At 38.7% G+C, this 18,630-nt stretch overlaps 1 long non-coding RNA gene across 1 annotated transcript in view; it reads left to right on the top strand.

Annotated features, from left to right (window-relative positions):
• LOC101175741 overlaps window positions 1–11,676 on the top strand; it is a 65,198-nt gene extending 53,522 nt beyond the window's left edge. Inside the window, exons 4-8 of the long non-coding RNA XR_001113891.2 lie at window positions 1,770–1,960; window positions 4,963–5,031; window positions 5,225–5,335; window positions 5,828–5,968; window positions 9,884–11,676. This is a non-coding gene — a long non-coding RNA (uncharacterized LOC101175741). The remainder of the gene's footprint in view (window positions 1–1,769; window positions 1,961–4,962; window positions 5,032–5,224; window positions 5,336–5,827; window positions 5,969–9,883) is intronic.
• Window positions 11,677–18,630: the final 6,954 nt, after the last annotated feature.

An 18,630-nucleotide genomic window follows, 5' to 3' on the forward strand; every position in this document is an offset into this window, starting at 1 on the left:
TTAAGTTATATCAAATGTTAGCTGACAGGACAGAAGGGAAAAAATGTTTTGAATAATTCTAGGTTTAGAATCCTGGAGCAATAGTTTATAAGGTAGTTTCCCTAGATCAAGTTACCAGTCTTTTAATTTGTGTTCCCTGATCCAACTAATGGGCATAATTATTGGTACTGGATAGAATTGTTGAAATCAAAATGAGATGAAATATAAAATACCCTTTATATAGTAGTTGTGTCCCTGTTAATAGACTACCATCCAGGTTCCCTTTCCAAAGGGCCACAGCTTGGTCTAGTTCAACATCTCAGGGATCAGCCAGTCTATGTACATACAGAAGATACTTTATCTTCCATTTAGTAGTGTAACTTGCTTATTTAACTGTAGTGGGTAGAATTTTGTCCCCCTCAAAACATGTCCCAATCCTAACCCACCCAAACTTTATTTGGAAATAGGGTCTATGTAGATATAATGAAGTGAAAGATCTCCAGAAGGGAATATCCTGAATGTAGGTTGATGCCTAACTCCAGTGACTGGTATCTATATAAAAGAAAGCAGAGGGAGATTTGACACATCCAGGGAAGAAGGCCATGTGAAGATTGAGGCAGAGATTGAGTTATGCCACCTCAAACCAAATAAAGCAGGAGCCACAAGAAGCTGGAAGAGCCAAGAAAGGATTCTCCCCTAAAGGCTTTGGAGGCAGTGCAGTCCTGCCTACACCTTGATTTTGTACTTCAGGCTTTGGTTTTGTACATCGGAATCATGGCATAATAAATTTCTGTTGTTTAAATATGCAAAGTTTGTGATAATTTCTTATGGTGGCCCTAGGAAACTATTACATGTACAAACATCATACCCCAAATGTCATTGATTATGAATAAACATTGGTCAATACCCTAATTTGTTTTCATGGCTACAGGGATACGAATGCCAGTAAGACATGTGAAAAGTATTTAAAAGTGCCAACATTTCATAGGTACTGTATGCTTTTAATGTATTGGATCGTTCAGTGCCCTGAACACACTTATGAGTTAAATACTATTGCAAAATTCAATTTTACAGATGGAAAACTGAGGGACAGAGAGGATAATGGCTTTGCCTAAGACTGAACAGTTAGGGAGTGGGACAGCTTGGGCTTATGTCCAGTGCATCATGCTCTAGAGCCTGGGAAACTGTGAAAGCTCTGTTGTTAGGTGAAAGAAGCAGTCTGCAAGCATACATACTTTAGGAGCTCATTAAAAGTAATATGCCCTATGTTAGTATATTTATGCAAAACCTGGACCTAGTAAGAAATGGGTGGATTATGACTTTGGAGAGAATGTTCATGGCAATCCCAGAGACAGAAGCCATAGGGCAGTGGGATGATGAGTGGGAAGTGAAAAATGTTAACAGAACATGTAGAAAACTCTTTTTGGTACTTCGAATATGAAGGAGAAGAAGGATAAGGGAGGGAGAGACAGAGACAGGGAGATCTGTATCCTGTAGCTGAATGGGTGATGAGGGGGTCCAAGGAGAGATTTTTTTTTTTTAAATCTTCAATGTCTTGAAACTTGACCAAGTTAAAAGCTAATGTGAAAAAAAAAGCTATCTCAGAATTAGCCCTTGAAGTTGACCACATATTTATTTCCCTTATGCTTTTATATCACGTTAGAGCTCATGAGGCACCTCTAATGGAATAGAATGGTTTTGAGCTCAATACATATTTAGTTATTACCTAATGAAAGAATAGACATTGTGTGTGAAGAAATGCTAGTAACTCTTGGATTTTTGTCTCTCAGGGAGGCAGCAGATGGCTGAAATTCTGATCCGATGTGGCTGGTTAATGCATGATCTGAAAACCCCTGCACTGGTGATTTTGGGACAGATCTAGAATATACCAATAAATATATTAACATACCAAGTAGTGTAGGAGCAGCCACTGGGCAAACACCAAACTTTGCATCCCTGGTGCTGTCTCTGAGCTCAGCAGGTAAGTTCAAAGACATGCTTGTCTTCCCAGTGTGGGGAACTAAATTTGGGTCATCTCAGAAGCATGATGTTGGGCAGCTCTTATGAGCTTCTGATAACACCCACGAAGCAGAGAAACTACTGTCTACAAAACTTTGAACTCAAGGCATATCACAGGGACATTTGCTTTCTTCAACTAGATGTCTGTGTTCTCATAAGGGGGAGCAATGAGAAATGATTTTTCACAATGCCTGCCTTAGCACTGAGGCTCAGCCAGCCCCTAGTGCTGTGTCCCATTTAAAGGCCATTTAAGTCCCACCCCATGCCATATACTCTTAAGAGGTTTCCTCATGTACCCATCAGGCAGCTATGTAAGGATGGTATGGTCAGTCCCATTTCACAGATGACTAACCTCAGGCTCACAGAGCCTAAGTCACCTCTTCAGGTAAGTGGCAGTATTTGAATGAAATTCCATCCCTCACCCTCCCTAGAATACCCTGAGCAGCCTCCCTTTTAGAAGATGGGTTTCTGGGCTTGAGAAATGGTGAGATTTCACCCCCCTGCTATTGTGACCCCATGAGTCTTTACTCAACAACTCTCTGGGCGAAGATGACAGAGGTGAGATCCCATTCTTTGTGCCAAGAGACCTGTGTGTAGGGACACATGAGTTGGCTGATGCCTGAAGTGGTGAGTGGGCTCAGGCAGAAGCTCAATTGTTGGCCTTGAGACAGGTGAGCATATATATATATATATATATGAGTTTATTAAGTATTAACTTACACAGTCACAGGGTCCCACAATAGGCCGTCTGCAAGCTGAGGAACAAGGAGAGTCAGTCCAAGTCCCAAAACTGAAGAACTTTGAGTCCAATGTTCGAGGTGAGGAAGCATCCAGCATGGGAGAAAGATGTAGGCTGGGAGGCTAGGCCCGTCTCTCTTTTTCACATTTTTCTGCCTGCTTTATATTCACTGGAAGCTGATTAGATTGTGCCCACCAGATTAAGGGTGGATCTGCCTTTCCCAGCCCACTGACTCAAATGTTAATCTCTTTTGGCAACACCCACACAGACACACCCAGGATTAATACTTTGTATCCTTCAATCCAATCAAGTTGACACTCAATGTTAACCATCACAACTCCTGTAGGCAAATGCACTCTATATTTCATCTCCTTTAATCTCAACAGCTATTCAAGTTACCCACAAGAATACCCACTGAATTATGACCATTATTCAGATCAGGGTACTTCAGGCGAGTTTCTATACATCAGGGAAATACCTTTGTTGTGTCTCGATTAGCAGGTAATTCTGAATTATTCTAAAGTTTTCTCCAGTTTGTCTCTGTGCCTCCTGGGCTCAGAATGAGCTAATCTCCTTGGGCACTGCCATTACATGTTCTAAGGCAGTTTAACATTTCTTTTTTAATTGTGATCCATGTGGTTTTAAGTCAGAAGATAATTTAAATTGAAAAATTCTAAATTTAAAAAAACTAACAATAGCGTAAAAACTCTGGAAAAATCAGTGCAAACTAGAGTGAGATACTAGATTAGAATTCATGCTTTGTGAAGCACACTAACAAAGAGCTTGGCAAATAATTTCAGTGGAGAAGTCAAATAGTTAGATACATGAACAATAAACATATGAACTATGCCAAAACCACAAAAACTAATAAGATGTAAATATAAATCCTGAGAAGAAAAGTGGAAAAAATAGGTTGCAAAAGAAGATAAGGATGTGATTCGACCTTTGGAACAGACCGTGTGTGTGTAGGTGAACATATTTGTGTGCATCTCACTTGTGGAGACATTTCACAGTATGCACCATTCTATGGACAGCAGACACCTAGGGGTCAGGGATTAGGAGCTGCTCCAGTGAGAGATACAGGTTAATTTCAATTCATATATGTGTTTTTTATATTGTTTTACATTTTATATTCAGGAAAATATTTTGATGAAATATTAAAAACAATATGCTGTGAACATATTGACAAGAGTATGTTACACATATACTCCTTACTTTAGGCATTCATTTATTCAATTTCCTGGGGAAATAAAGTAGATTTTTAAAAAATGAATTGACTCACACACGAGTGTGTGTGTGTGTGTGTGTGTGTGTGTGTGTTCTAGCTCCTCTAGCTCTACCACCTCAAATACAGTTCACAATTGCAGCATTATCCCCAGTTCAGACTGACGCTGTACTTCCAGTATCAGATTTAGATATCCCCAAAAACATACTTTTTTATAACCCAGAAAAATGATGGATACAGAGGGATTCCTGTAGGTACATCAAAAATTCCAGAAAACTGACTGATCCCATTAATCAACCTCCCAGCCGCCATCCCTCCCTTTCCCCTGCTGAACTCACCAGTCACCTCTCAGAGTTGCAATCCTGGCTCTGGCCACTAGGAAACATCGCAGCCATCTTCACATTTGTTCTTTTTTAAGGAAAAGGAGTACGTCTAACAAAGTAACAGATGTTATAACATGGTTTGTTCACTGAAATACCAGTTCTGTTTGGCATATTCGTGTGTATATTAAAGCAGTTCCATTTGCTGTCGACCCCAGATCTACATCACATTCATTGATTCATCTCTTCCCTTAGTGTAGGGAGAGGTTTCCACACTGTAGGAGGGTCCCTTCCAGAGAGCAGGGCGATCGTTCACTCTCCATTACCCCACCGCTGTACAGGCTTCCTGGACCTTCTACCACTGCCTCCCACTCATCCCCTCTCCAGGGGCACAGCTGCCCAGATCTGCCCCTTGTGCCGTCATCCTCTCTCAGTCACCTCTCACCTGTCCTGATGCTCCCTTAAGATTCTGTCTTCCAGCAACAGAAAAGGAATGTTAGAACTACCTGGTGTTTCATCCTATGGATGCCCTACAGTATATGTATTTACAGTCTTCTTTTACACTTACCAGTTTTTTTTTCTTTGACAGAATTAGAATGAATCATTCTGCACTTAGGCTCATAAGCTGTGGTTTAAGGGAAGTATTATATTTTTTGCTCCTTGCAGACACGTCTTTGCAGAAGAGTTCGATAATGGTGGTACAATGGCGCCCCCTCGTGACAGAAGCTTGAACTACAGCTTGAACATCGGTGAGCAGGAAGGTGGGAGGGAGGGGCTGTGGCCCATGCACACCCTATATAGAGTGTTCTGAAATTCTAGGTTGAAAAAGGAGGCATTCCAGGTTAAAGGGATACAGAAGGCCAATAGATATTCCAGCCTCTTTATATGCTGAATAGAAAGCTGTATGTGAGAATAACAGAAAAATCATTTTAATTTCTGTAGAGATGAAAATATACTGTCTACATTGTTCAACACAATAGCTAATGGCAACTGTGGCAGTTGAACACCCGAAACGTGATGAATGTGACTGAGGAACTGAACTTTTAGTTTCATGTAAGTTTAATCAACTTAAATTTAAATGGCCATATGAGGACAATGCCTACTATATTGGACAGCAGTGGCTCAACACATTTTTCTGTACCTTTCTTTCTTCACTTAACAATATATGCTGGAAATCATTACAAAGGAGTAGAAGGGGGGGTTCTCATTGCTTGTTTTACCTCCATAGAACTCTGGGATGTAGATGTACCTTAGATTATTCAATCAATTCCTTATTGGTGGACATCTGTCTCATTTCTAGTCTTCTCCTGTTACAAATTGTTCTACCATGAATTGCCTTGTGTTTATGCCTTTTGTCTTTTTTAATTTTATCTTTGGGGGTACATTCTTAGAAGAGAGATTGCTGGCCCCAGAAGAAAATATCTGTGCTGCATAAAAGATTTGAAATGAGAGGATCTGGAAACATGGCGGCAAGCGGTGAATGTTGGTTCTATCTCATTATTCTTTTGATTCCATGTACTTTCTGTTCTCCTATTTTCATTCTAGTGTGACCTGGTGAATGAATTTATTGAGCCCCAGGAAGAAGGAATATTAAAGAAGAGCAAAGAATAGTAGCTGGACAGAAGATGGGGGTCATTGAACTTATATCCTAGTTGCCAGACCAGTAAACTGACCACGGGACCTGGGGTGAGTCCGGTTCTTTTTTTGGCCTCTAGTCTACCACAGAAGGACATTTAATATAGGAACAGTGGTTAGCTATGTGGGCTTTGGGGTGAGAAGGACTTGGATTTGAGTCTGGGAACTATCACCTGATGGTTGCATAATCTGGAGCAAACAATTTATCATGTATCCTATAATTGTTGGCATTTTTATTATTGTTTATTTTATTTTATTATTATTGCACCATTCATCCAAAGGGTGAATGATAGGAGTCAGGATTACACTGTCGGGTATTGCAATGTTCCATGAAACTTTGCTTTTATAACTGATAGAGTCTTTGACATACAGATTAAAGGATGTCTGTAGAAAGCTCATGAACAGACCCATATATATATTACGTTTAATATGCAATATAGATATGGCATTTCCAATCAGATGCATTGTTTGAAAATTGGGGTTGGGTCAGCTGGTTCATTAAAAGGCAAAGTTAGATTATATATCTTGTAATTTAATCAGAATGACTCATCCACATATTACTACCTTGTATAAAAGTTCAGATAAAAATAGAAATGAAAATAAAGACCCAGAATACCAAGCTCCATATATAGTATAACAGTTATATAAAATGTAATGTATGTATATCCATTACATTTGCTTATATACGTTTATAAAAAAACAAAATAGCATGATGTAAATTTCAGTAAGGATAGGAATACTGATGATAAAAGAAAAACTTCAGCCAAATTAAATTTAAAGGACTTTGAGCAATGAACAATTCATGAATTGGGCAGCCCCCAGAATCACAGCAGATTCATGGAGACTCTAGCACAGCCATATGGTGGAAAAAGATTTATAGACCAAAAAAGGGAAATGATGTACAGAAATTGGAAGTGAGGTACAGAATGGCTGGATTGATTATAGCTTGGCATTTGCCTTATTTAAACCCAGTTTGAACACAGCAGTACACGAATGGTTGAAGTATGGCCCCTGGGATTGGCCAAGACTTAGCTATTGTTACAGGCACATACTCCTAAGTTATGTTTTCAATTTTGTCTATTAAGCTAGGTTATAGTTCATCCACAAGGACTCAAATATAGAAGTACGAAGTCCTTCTCAGGTCACATTTAGTTTGCTTTAACACTGGGTATTAATATTTTTTAATTTCTGCACTTGACTCAATATTAAACTTTTGCAAAGGCAAGTGTGGAATACATTTATGATAAAAATGTAGCTCATAAAATATGTTACTTAAGAAATATTTCCGAAAAAAGCATAGCCATAAAATTAACCCAGGTTAATCTTATACCTACTTTAGTTTTTCTCTAACCCCAGGTCCCATAGGCTCCCATCTGGTAGTGGGTTTATGCCTTCCTCCTGAAGTCACATTCTTAACCAGAACACTCTTTTCACAGGTTCGCACTCTCTCCACACTTTCATTTGTTTTCTCTCTGCACTCAGCCTGGGCAACAGAGCAAGACCCTGAAAAAAGAAAGAAAGTGGAAGGGAGGGAGGGAGGGAGAGAGAGAGAGAAAGGGAGGGAGGGGAGGGAGGAGGGAGGGAGGGAGGGCGGGCTTTGTTGTCTCTTCTTTGTAGCACAGGTAACCTGATCATGCAGTGGAGGAGAAGGAAAATCATCCCCTCATTACATTTTGTTTGATGTCCTTTCTTGCTACCTTCTTTTACCTTCCATTTGGACATTGGAATAGCAGCCTTTCATTAAGCTCTGGAAAGGAGATAGCACTGAATGACAGAGCATGAAGATGAGTCTGCTATAAAACAGACTGAAACCAGAAGACCTGGGTCCCAAGTACCAGATCTGTCCTTGTATACCCAGTGGTTAGGGATGTGGGCTTTGGAGTCCGATAGATCAGTAGAAAATGTGTGTACATTTAATAACTGCTTTCATGATCTTTAGCAAATGTTGAGTCTTCAAATTAATGAAACCCATATTTAGTATACATACATTAAATATGCGTGCATAGAGAATGAAATGAGCGTTAATACAAAAAATTCTACGTTTAAAAATTAACTAGTGATGGGGTTATTGATTAATTATATATCTGGACTTGATTATATTTCCCTGAATTTCTGAATTGGTATGGAGCTTTTTAAAATCAGAATTAAGTCTCAGAGAAATAGTGGTTGTTATGAAATATTAAAATAACACAAAAAATTATAGAATACAACAGACTTCTACATATTCATGTCAACATATAAAACTTTCATAGGTGAGTCAAACACATTTTAAAGTCTTCTCTTATTACCTCAGCTGCCTTCTTTCCCACAGGTGACCATGATGCAGAATTTAGGTTTTACGTTTTTAAGACATTTTTCTATACTTTTATTACATATGCATGTATCTGCAAGTGAAATATGGTATTGTTTTCTGACATGGTTTCATCTCTAAATACCTGGCTACCTCATGAAATAGGAGGAAGGAAGAAACATGAGGAGAACAAACACACATTCACATCTTAATAGAGGGACCTACCATATATACTATTTGTCATTTATACTCTCTTTCAGACTCACTGAAGCAGACACACTCATTTTCTCAGTTTATATGCTGTGGGGAGCTCCAACAAAATCTGCAGATACCATTTTCCAAGCGTCTTTATTCCCTGATGAATTTAAAATCTTTAGAGTTTCCCTGAAGCTAACTAGCCTAAAATAATATCTCAGTGTATCCTGACATGAAATACCTTCCATTTGTCCAGACCTAATTTTCTATCTTTCATCCAAACTGTAATTCATGTAGGCTTACCCTGTCTATCTGGAATCTAAACTGGGTCATGCTGGTGAAAGAAGACAGTGATTCCCTGAGTTGATTTTCATATGTCCAGGCTACTACCCAAATCCATTGATTAGTTCAGGGATGCATGTCATTTAGAGCTTGATCTGATTTTGTATCACAATTGCTCAGCATGAGTATATTTTGCTTTCCATTTGTTATTTTTGATTGCACAAGGAAGGTATTTCAAAAGAGTTTTAATTCGTATGTGTTAATTGATGATCCTGGGGACAGAATCCATAGTGTAATGGGATAAAGAGTCAGTGAAAAGTTGAGAGTATTAACAAGGAATGTGTAAAACTCTTTGTGGAACTTTGAATTTGAAGGAGAAGAGAGAATCCAATGGGGGAGAACACATACACATACACACATACACACACACCAACACACACACACACACACACACACATACACATACACACAGAGAGAGAGAGAGAGAGTGCTGGAGGGAGAGTGCCAGAGAGAGAGAGGGAGAGAGGGAGAGGAGTGGTATCTCTATCATGTGGTTGAATAGGTGATGAGAGGTCCAAGGAGGGATTTTTGAAAATCATCAATTTTTTGAAACCTGATCAAGTTTAAAAATTAATGAGAAGAACCATCTCATCTCAGATTTAAGCAATGAAGTCACCCATATATTAATTTCCTTTCTTGCCCAGCTAATTCGACTTTAGAGTTCATGAGGTACCTCCAATGGAATAGCATGAATTCTGGGCTCTGTAAATATTTAGTTGTTAGCTGATTAAAAACTGGATAATTGTGTGTTGTATTAGTCTGTTCTCATGCTGCTAATAAAGACATAACTGAGACTAGGTAATTTATAAAGGAAAGAGGTTTAATTGACTTATAGTTCCACATGGCTGGGGAGGCCCCACAATCATAGCAGAAGGCAAAAACACATCTTACATGGTGGCAGGCAAGAGAGCTTGTGCAGGGAAACTCCCATTTATAAAACCATCAGATCTCTTGAGACTTATTCACTACTATGAGAACAGTATGGTGTAAACTGCCCTCATGATTCAGTTATCTCCACCACGCCCCATATTTGACATGTGGTGATTATTACAATTCAAGGTGAGATTTGGGTGGGGACACAGCCAAACTCTATCATGTGTCAAAGACTTGCTAGTAACCATTGGATTTTTGTCTCTAAGGGAGGCAGCAGATGACCGACAACCTGGAGTGATGTGGCTGAATACCGCATGATCCGAAGACTCTGCACTGGTGGCTGCGGTATGGGTCCAAATTTTTCCTTAACGAAAAAAAAGAGCCCCAAACCATACTGACCAGTCTAGGAACAGCCATTAGGCAAACACAACTTTTTGCTACCCTGGTGTTACCGATTTCTGAGCTCAACAAGTGAATTCAAAGATATGCCTGTCTTTCCAGCATGGGGAGCTGGATTTGGGTCAGCTCAGGGGCATGATGTTGAACAGCTCTTATGAGCTTCTGATAGTGCCCAGGAAGTACAGAAACAACTGTCTACAAGTCTTTGAACTCAAGGCATATCACAGGGACATTTGCATTCTTCAACTAGATATCTGTTTTCTCATAAAGAGAAACAATGAGAAATGATTTTTCACAATGCCTTATTAGCCCTGAGGCTCAGCCATCCCCTAGTGCTGTGTCCCAACATTTAAAGGCCATTGAAGTCCCACTCTATGCCATATACTCTGGACAGGTTTTCTCATTTACCCCTCAGGACAGCACTGTAAGGATGGTGTGGTCAGTCCCATTTCATAGATGACCAAACTCAGGCTTTCAGAGCCTAAGTCACTTCTCCAGATAGGTGGTAGGATTGAAATGAGGTTCCATCCCTCATCATCCATAGACAGCCCTGAGTAGCCTCCCTTTTAGAAGATGGGCTTCCAGGGCTTGAGAAATGGTCAGATTCCACCCCCTTGCTATTGTGGACCAATGCGTCCTCACTCCACAACCCCTCTGGGTGATGAATAAGATAGAGAAGATGAAATCCCGCCATTTATGCCAAGAGACCTGGGTGTAGGGCCACATAAGTTGGTTGCTTCTCGAAGTGGTGAGTGGGCTCAGGCAGAAGCTCAAGTGTTGGCCTTGGGACAGGTGAGCTGGAGAGAAGGAACACTAAACTACTGTAAGCAAATGCACTTTATATTTCATCTCCTTTAATCTTAACTGCTATTCAAGGTACCTATCACTTTGACCATTATTCAAATCAGGGTACTTTAGGAAAGTTTATGTAAAGCAGGGAATAAACTCTTTTCTCCAGATCAGCAGCTAACTCTAGAATTACTTTTAAGTATTTTTAAGTATTTTTCCATTTTTGTCTTGATATCTCCAGGACTCTCAATGCTTGAATTTTTCTCAAAGCCAACAGTACACACGACCTAAGGTGTTCTTCACTAGTATTTCTTTTTAAATTACAATCTATATATATCTTATTCATATTATTGAAGTTGAAAACACATTCTAAATGAAAATAACACTAAGAATTTCTATAAAATAACGGGGAAACATTTTCAAACTACATCTCAAATGTTGGATTAGTATCCATAATTTATAGGGCAAACTCAGTAACAAAACATTTGGCAACTAATTTTGACATAGAATTCCAATAGATATAGACATGAACAATGAACCTGTTGATTATGCTAAAACTATAAGAACTAATAAGATGCTAATATAAATCCTCAGAAGAATATTAAGTGGAAAAGACAGCTTGCAAAAGGAGATGATTAATGTGGTTGCACTTTTTGGCAAAGATTATATGCATGTGTAGGTGAACATGGTCATGTGCACCTCATCCACAGAAACATGTCTGGAAAGTATGCACCATTCTATGGACAACAGACCTTTTGGGTCAGGAGGTAGGAGTTGAGCTAGTGAGAGGTGAAGATTAATTACAATTCATATATGTGCTTTTGTATATTGTCTGAAATTTGGTATTCAGGAATAAAAGTATTTTGATGAATATTTAGACACAACATACTTTTGCACAGATTGACAAAAGTAATGTGTATTATGTTCATTAATTTGAAATAGCTATTACTGTATTCTATTTAATGGTGAAAGAAGTAGTTAAGTAGAAGGACACAAAACAAGTCTCAACAAATTTAAAAAATCAAAATTATATCAAGTATGTTCTCGGAATAAAAGTAGAAATCAATAACAAGAGGAACCTGGGAAACTGTACAAATATGTGGAAAATAAACAAACAGCATGCTCCCGAATGACCACTGAGTCAAGAAAAAAAATATGGAGGAAATCAAAAAGTTATTTGAAACAAATGAAAATGGAAACACAACATACCAAAATCTATGGGATACAGCAAAAGCAGTGCTAAGAGAAAAATTTGTAGCAATAGATGCCTACATCAAAAAAGTCAAAAGATTCCAAATAATCAGTCTAACTGTTCACCTCAAGGAACTAAAAAAGGAAAAACAAATCAAATCCCAAATGAGTAGAAGGAAGGAAACAGTAAAGGTCAGAGCCAAACTAAACAAAATAGAAACTAAAAATATACAAAATTTTAATGAAACAAAAAGTTAGATTTCTGAAAAGATAAAAAATTTATAAAACATCAGCTAGACTAACCAAGAAGAAAAAGAGAGAAGACACAAATAAACAACATCAGAAATGAAAAAGGAGACACTACAACTGATAACATGGAAATACAAATAATCATCAGAGACTATTATGAACAATTATATACCACCAAATTGGAAAGCCTAGAGGAAATAGATAAATTCCTGGACATATACCACCTCTCAAGACTGAATCAGGAAGAAATAGAAAACCTGAACAGACCAATAATAAGTAATGAGATTGAATCAGTAATAAAAATTTTCCAACGGAGAAAAGCCCAGACCTGGATGGTTTCTCTGATGAATTCTACCGAACCTTCAAAGGAGAACTAATACAAGTTATATTCAAACTACTGAAAGAAAATTGAAGAGGAGAGAATTCTCCCAACTCATTTTATAAGGGCAGCATTATTATGATATTAAAAACCGGACAAGGACTCAACAACAACAACAGAAAAAAACCACAGGCCAATAACCCTGATGAAAATAGATGTAAAAGTTCTCAACAAAATACTAGCAACCTGAATCCAACAGCACATCAAAAAGACAATATGCCATGATCAAGTGGGATTTATACCAGGGATGCAAAGATGGTTCAACATATGCAAATCAACAAACATAATACATTACATCAACAGAATGAAGGACAAAAACCATATGATTATCTCAACCAATCCATAAAAAGCATTTGATAAAATTCATCATCCCTTCATGATAAAAACTCTCAAGAAACTAGGCATCAAAAGAACATACCTCAAAATAATAAAAACCATATATGATAAACTCAGAGCTAACATCATAATGAATGGGGAAAAGCTGAAAGCATTTAATCTAAGAACTGGAACAAGACAAGGGTCTTGTTTTTTCACCTTCCTCACTACTATTCAACATAGTACTGGAAGACCTAGCCAGAGCAATCAGACAAGAGAAATAACAGATATCCAAGTTGGATATCTTTACATTTGTTCCTCTTTGCAAATGATATAATTTTATATCTAGAAAAACCTAATGACTCCATCAAAACCCTCCCAAATTTGATAAATACAATATAGTTGTAGGATAGAACATCAATATACAAAAATCAGTAGTGTTTGTATGCACCAATGATGAAATAGCTGATGATGAAATAGCGGAGAAAGAAATTAAAAAGGCATGCCTACTTGAAATAGCTACTAAAAAAAACCTAGGAATAAATTTAACCAAGTAGGTGAAAGACCTCTACAAGGAAAACTACAAAACACTGATGAAAGAAATTGAAGAGGACACAAGCAAATGGAAAGATACCCTATGCTCATGGCCTGGAAGAATTAATATAATTAAAATGACCATACTGCCAAAAGTAATCTACAGATGCAATGCAATCCTTATCAAAGTACCAATGACATTTTTCGCAGAAATAGAAAAAACAATCCTAAAATTGATATGCAACCACAAAGGAACCTGGATAACCAAACCAATCCAGACCAAAAAGAACAAAGCTGGAGGCATCACACTACTTGACTTCAAAATATATTACAAGGCTATAGTAATCAAAACAGCATGGTATTGGTATGAAAACAGACACAAAGACCAATGGAACAGAATAGAGAACGCAGAAATAAATCCACATGTTTACAGACAAAACTGATTTTCAACAAAGGCACCAAGAACGTACATTGGAGAAAGGACATCCTCCTCAATAAATGGTATTGGGAAAATTGGATATGTATATGCAGAAGAATGAAACTGCATCTCTGTCTCTCATCATATACAGACATCAACTCAAGATCAATTAAAGACTTAAATGTAAGATCTGAAACTATAAAAGTACTAGACAAAAACCTGGGGGAAACACTTTAGTACATTGGTCTAGGCAAAGATTTTATGTCCAAGACCTTAAAAGCACAGACAACAAAACCAAAAATAGACAAATGACCGATATATGTGTCCACCACAGAGTCCAGGGCCTTTCCTCTGCAATACCTTGTCAGCGTCAGTACTTTCTTTACTCCTCTGTAGCCTTTCTCACCTCCCTATACTTGAGGAGTCTAAATGGCACTACTTTATGAGTGTCTGTAGAGCAATACTTATCAAGGCCTACATAGGCACACTCCCTTTGTGCTAGCATTTCCTTTTATATGTTTATCTTCAGGACTTAGTGAAGAATGTTGACAAAGATCTGGTTACAAGTACTGCCATCCTGATATTTCCCTTTTTTCACTTTTGGGCTTGAATTTAGAAAGGGAGACGAAACGAGATGCAAAGACACAAGCCAGAAGGAAGTAAAGGGAAATGTGGTTGTCAGCACACACATACACTCACTCTCTCTCTCTCTCTCACACACACACACACACACACTCTCTCTCTCTCTCTCTCCTACATCAACCAGGTTCTGTTATCACAATACTACAATTCTCTCAACATAGTTGTTGGGCTCCAAGGAGACCCATTCAGCTCACCAGAGCAAATAGCCATGGGAACACTGCCCTGGATTACACCCACTACCAGTGCACAGACTGAAAAGATGCTATCCACATCGTGTAGATAATAGGGAATATTGGAACACTATGAATAATATGGGGTTGTGAAAATTGATTATGTCACATCCACAGTATGAAATTTCAGAAGAGAGCAAAAATGAGTTATATTGAAACAATGATGAGAGATGTTTTTTTTGCCTATCAGATTAGTAAAGATTCAGATTATTTCTAATATGAGCAGAAAGGAACTTTCATACTGGAATATTAGTAGTATAATACTTTTATTAAAAGTATTTTGATTTCAGATAAATGCATGGGGGCAAGATGGCAGATAGGAGGCAGGGCTAGCTTGTAGCTCCTGCTGAGATGGACAGAGCAGCGTGTGGAGACTCATACTGTAAACCTTTGCTCCAAGAAGCACTGCAGGTACATACCAGGAAAGCTGAGAGAATCCACAGACCCTTTGAAGAAACTGGATCACTGTTGCAGGCCCCCTGAGATGCTGAAAAACTGTGAGTCTGCTTGCTTTGTCAGTGGGGAAGCTGGTGGTCTGGGACAAGTTCTCAGCCCTGGTCACTGGTTGCCCTGAAATAGACTCGGTGCTGTTGTGCGGCACAGTGGGAATGACACCAGCCGTTAGGGCTGCAGGCTGCGTGGGAGCAGGGTGAGGCCCATGACTGCTGACTTTCCCGCACTTGCTGGCGAACTGTATGATTCAGCAGAAGCAGCCATAATCCCCCTGGGAATATAACTCCATTGGACCAGACACCACACCCCCATCCCCCACAGCAACCACAGCAAGCCACACCCAAGGAGAGGCTGAGCTCAGCCTTGCCTATCCCTGCCCCTACCTGGTGCTCTTTCTCTACCCACCCTGGTAGCCAAAGACCAAGGTCATAATCTCTTGGGAGTTATATGGCCCTGCCCACCACCTGAGAAATCTGAATACTTAACCAGCTGTCCCTAGGGAAAGTTGGCATCCTCTCTACCGGACCACAACTGATGCACTCTTGAAAGCACCACCTCCTAGCTGGAGGCCAACCAACACAAAACTAGTGCACTAAACCAAAATACAACCAAGGACCCTTACAGAGTCCACTTCACTCCCCTCCTACCTCCACTGGCTGCAAAACCTGAAGATGGATCACATCACAGGACTCTTTGCAGACACTCCCCAGTACCAGCCCAGAGCCCAGTAGCTCCACTGGGTGGCTAGACTCAGAAGAGCAAAAACAGTCATGACAGTTTGGCTCTCAGGAAGCCCCATTTATAGGGGAAGGGGGAGAACACCACATCAAGGGAGCACCCCATGGGACAAAAGAATTTGAACAGCAGCTCTTGAATTCCAGATCTTCCCTCTGGCGTAGTCTACCCAAATGAGAAAGAGCGAGAAAAAAATTTCTGCTAATACGACAAAACAAGTTTCTTTAACAGCCCCGAAAGATTACACCAGCTCACCGGCAATGGATCCAAACCAAGATGAAATCTTGGAATAGCCAGAAAAAGAATTCAGAAGGTTGATTATTAAGCTAATAAAAGAGGCAGCAGAGAAAGATGAAGTCCAACTTAAATAAATCAAAAACGTGATGCAGGATATGAAAGGAAAATTATTCAGTGAAACAGCATAAATAAAAAAAAAATTACAATTTCGAGAAATCAGGGGCACATATAGAGAAATGCAAAAGGCACTGGAAAGTCTCAGCAATAGAATCGAACAAGCAGAAGAAAGAACTTCAGAGCTCAAAGACAAGGCTTTCAAATTAACCCAATCCATCAAAGACAAAGAAAAAAGAATTTTAGGCCAGGCGCGGTGGCTCACGCCTGTAATCCCAGCACTTTGGGAGGCCGAGGCAGGTGGATCACAAGGTCAGGAGATCGAGACCATCCTGGCAAACACGGTGAAACCCTGTCTCTACTAAAAATACAAAAAAAAAAAAAATTAGCCGGACGTAGTGGCAGGCGCCTATAGTCCCAGCTACTCAGGAGGCTGAGGCAGGAGAATGGCGTGAGCCCAGGAGGCGGAGCTTGCAGTGAGCCAAGATCGCACCACTGCACTCTAGCCTGGGTGACAGAGCAAAACTCCGTCTCAAAAAAAAAAAAAAAAAAGACTTAAAAAAAAATGACTAAAGCATCCAAGAAGTTTGGGACTATGTTAAATGTCCAAACCTAAGAATAATTAGTGTTCCTAAGGAAGAAGAGAAATCTAAAAGTTTGGAAAACATATTTGAGGGAATAATCAAAGAAAACTTCCCTGGCCTTGCTAGAGATCTGGACAAATACAAGAAGTTCAAAGAACACCTGGGAAATTCATTGCAAAAAAGATCATTGCCTAGGCACATAGTCATCAAGTTATCTAAAGTCAAGACAAACGAAAGAATCTTAAGAGCTATGAGGCAAAAGCATCAGGTAATCTATAAAGGAAAACCTATCAGATTAACAGCAGATTTCTCAGCAGAAACCCTACAAGCTAGAATGAATTCAGGTCCTATTTTTAGCCTCCTTAAGCAAAACAATTATCAGCCACGAATTTTGTATCCAGAGAGAAACTAAGCTTCATAAATGAAGGAAAGATACAGTCTTTCCCAGACAGACAAATGCTGAGAGAATTCACTACTACCAAGCCAGCAGTACAAGAACTGCTAAAAAGAGCTCTAAATATTAAAATAAATCCTCAAAATATACCAAAATAGAATCTCCGTAAAGCAGAAATCTCACAGGACCTATATGACAGTAACACAATGCAAAAAAAAATATATATATATATATACAGGCAACAAATAGCGCAATGAATAAAATAGTACCTCACATCTCAATACTAACATTGAATGTAAATAGCCTAAATGCTCCACTTAAAAGATACAGAATGGCAGAATGGATAAGAATTCACTAACCTAGTTTCTGCTGTCTTCAGGAGATTCACGTAACACATAAGGACTCACATAAACTTAAGGTAAAGGGATAGAAAAATATATTCCATGCAAATGGACACCAAAAGTGAACAAGAGTAGCTATTCTCACATCAGACAAAACAAACTTTAAGGCACCAGCAGTTAAAAAAGACAGAGGGACATTATATAATGATAAAAGGACTAGTCCAACAGGAAAATATCACAATTCTGAATATATATGCACCTAACACTGGACCTTTCGAATTTATAAAACAGTTACTACTAGACCTAAGAAATGAAATAAACGGCAACACAATAAAAGTGGGAGACTTTAATACTTCACTGACAGCACTAGACAGGTCATCAAGACAGAAAGTCAACAAAGAAACAATGTACTTAAACTATACCTTATAATAAATAGACTTAACAGATATTTACAGAACAGTCTACCCAACAACTGCAGAATATATATTCTATTCATCAGTACATGGAACATTCTCCGAGATAGACCACATGATAGGCCACAAAACAAGTCTCAGTAAATTTAAGAAAATCGAAATTATATCGAGTACTCTCTCAGACCACAATGGAATAAAATTGGAAATCAACTCCAAAAGGAACCTTAAAAACCATGCAAATACATGGAAATTAAATAACCTGCTCCTGAATGATCGTTGTGTCAACAATGAAATCAAGATGGAAATTTAAAAATTCTTTGAATTGAAAGGTAATAGTGACACAACCTATCAAAACCTCTGGGATACAGCAAAAGCAGTGCTAACAGGATAGTTCATAGCATTGAATGCCTACATCAAAAAGTCTGAAAGAGCACAAATAGACAATCTAAGATCATACCTCATGGAACTAGAGAAACAAGAACAATCTAAACCCAAACCCAGGAGAAGAAAAGAAATAACGAAGATCAGAGCAGAACTAAATGAAATTGAAACAAACAAAAACAATACAAAAGATAAATGAAACAAAAAGCTGGTTC

The sequence above is a fragment of the Nomascus leucogenys genome, chromosome X (genome assembly GCF_006542625.1).
Source record: "Nomascus leucogenys isolate Asia chromosome X, Asia_NLE_v1, whole genome shotgun sequence".
Lineage (NCBI taxonomy): Eukaryota > Metazoa > Chordata > Mammalia > Primates > Hylobatidae > Nomascus > Nomascus leucogenys.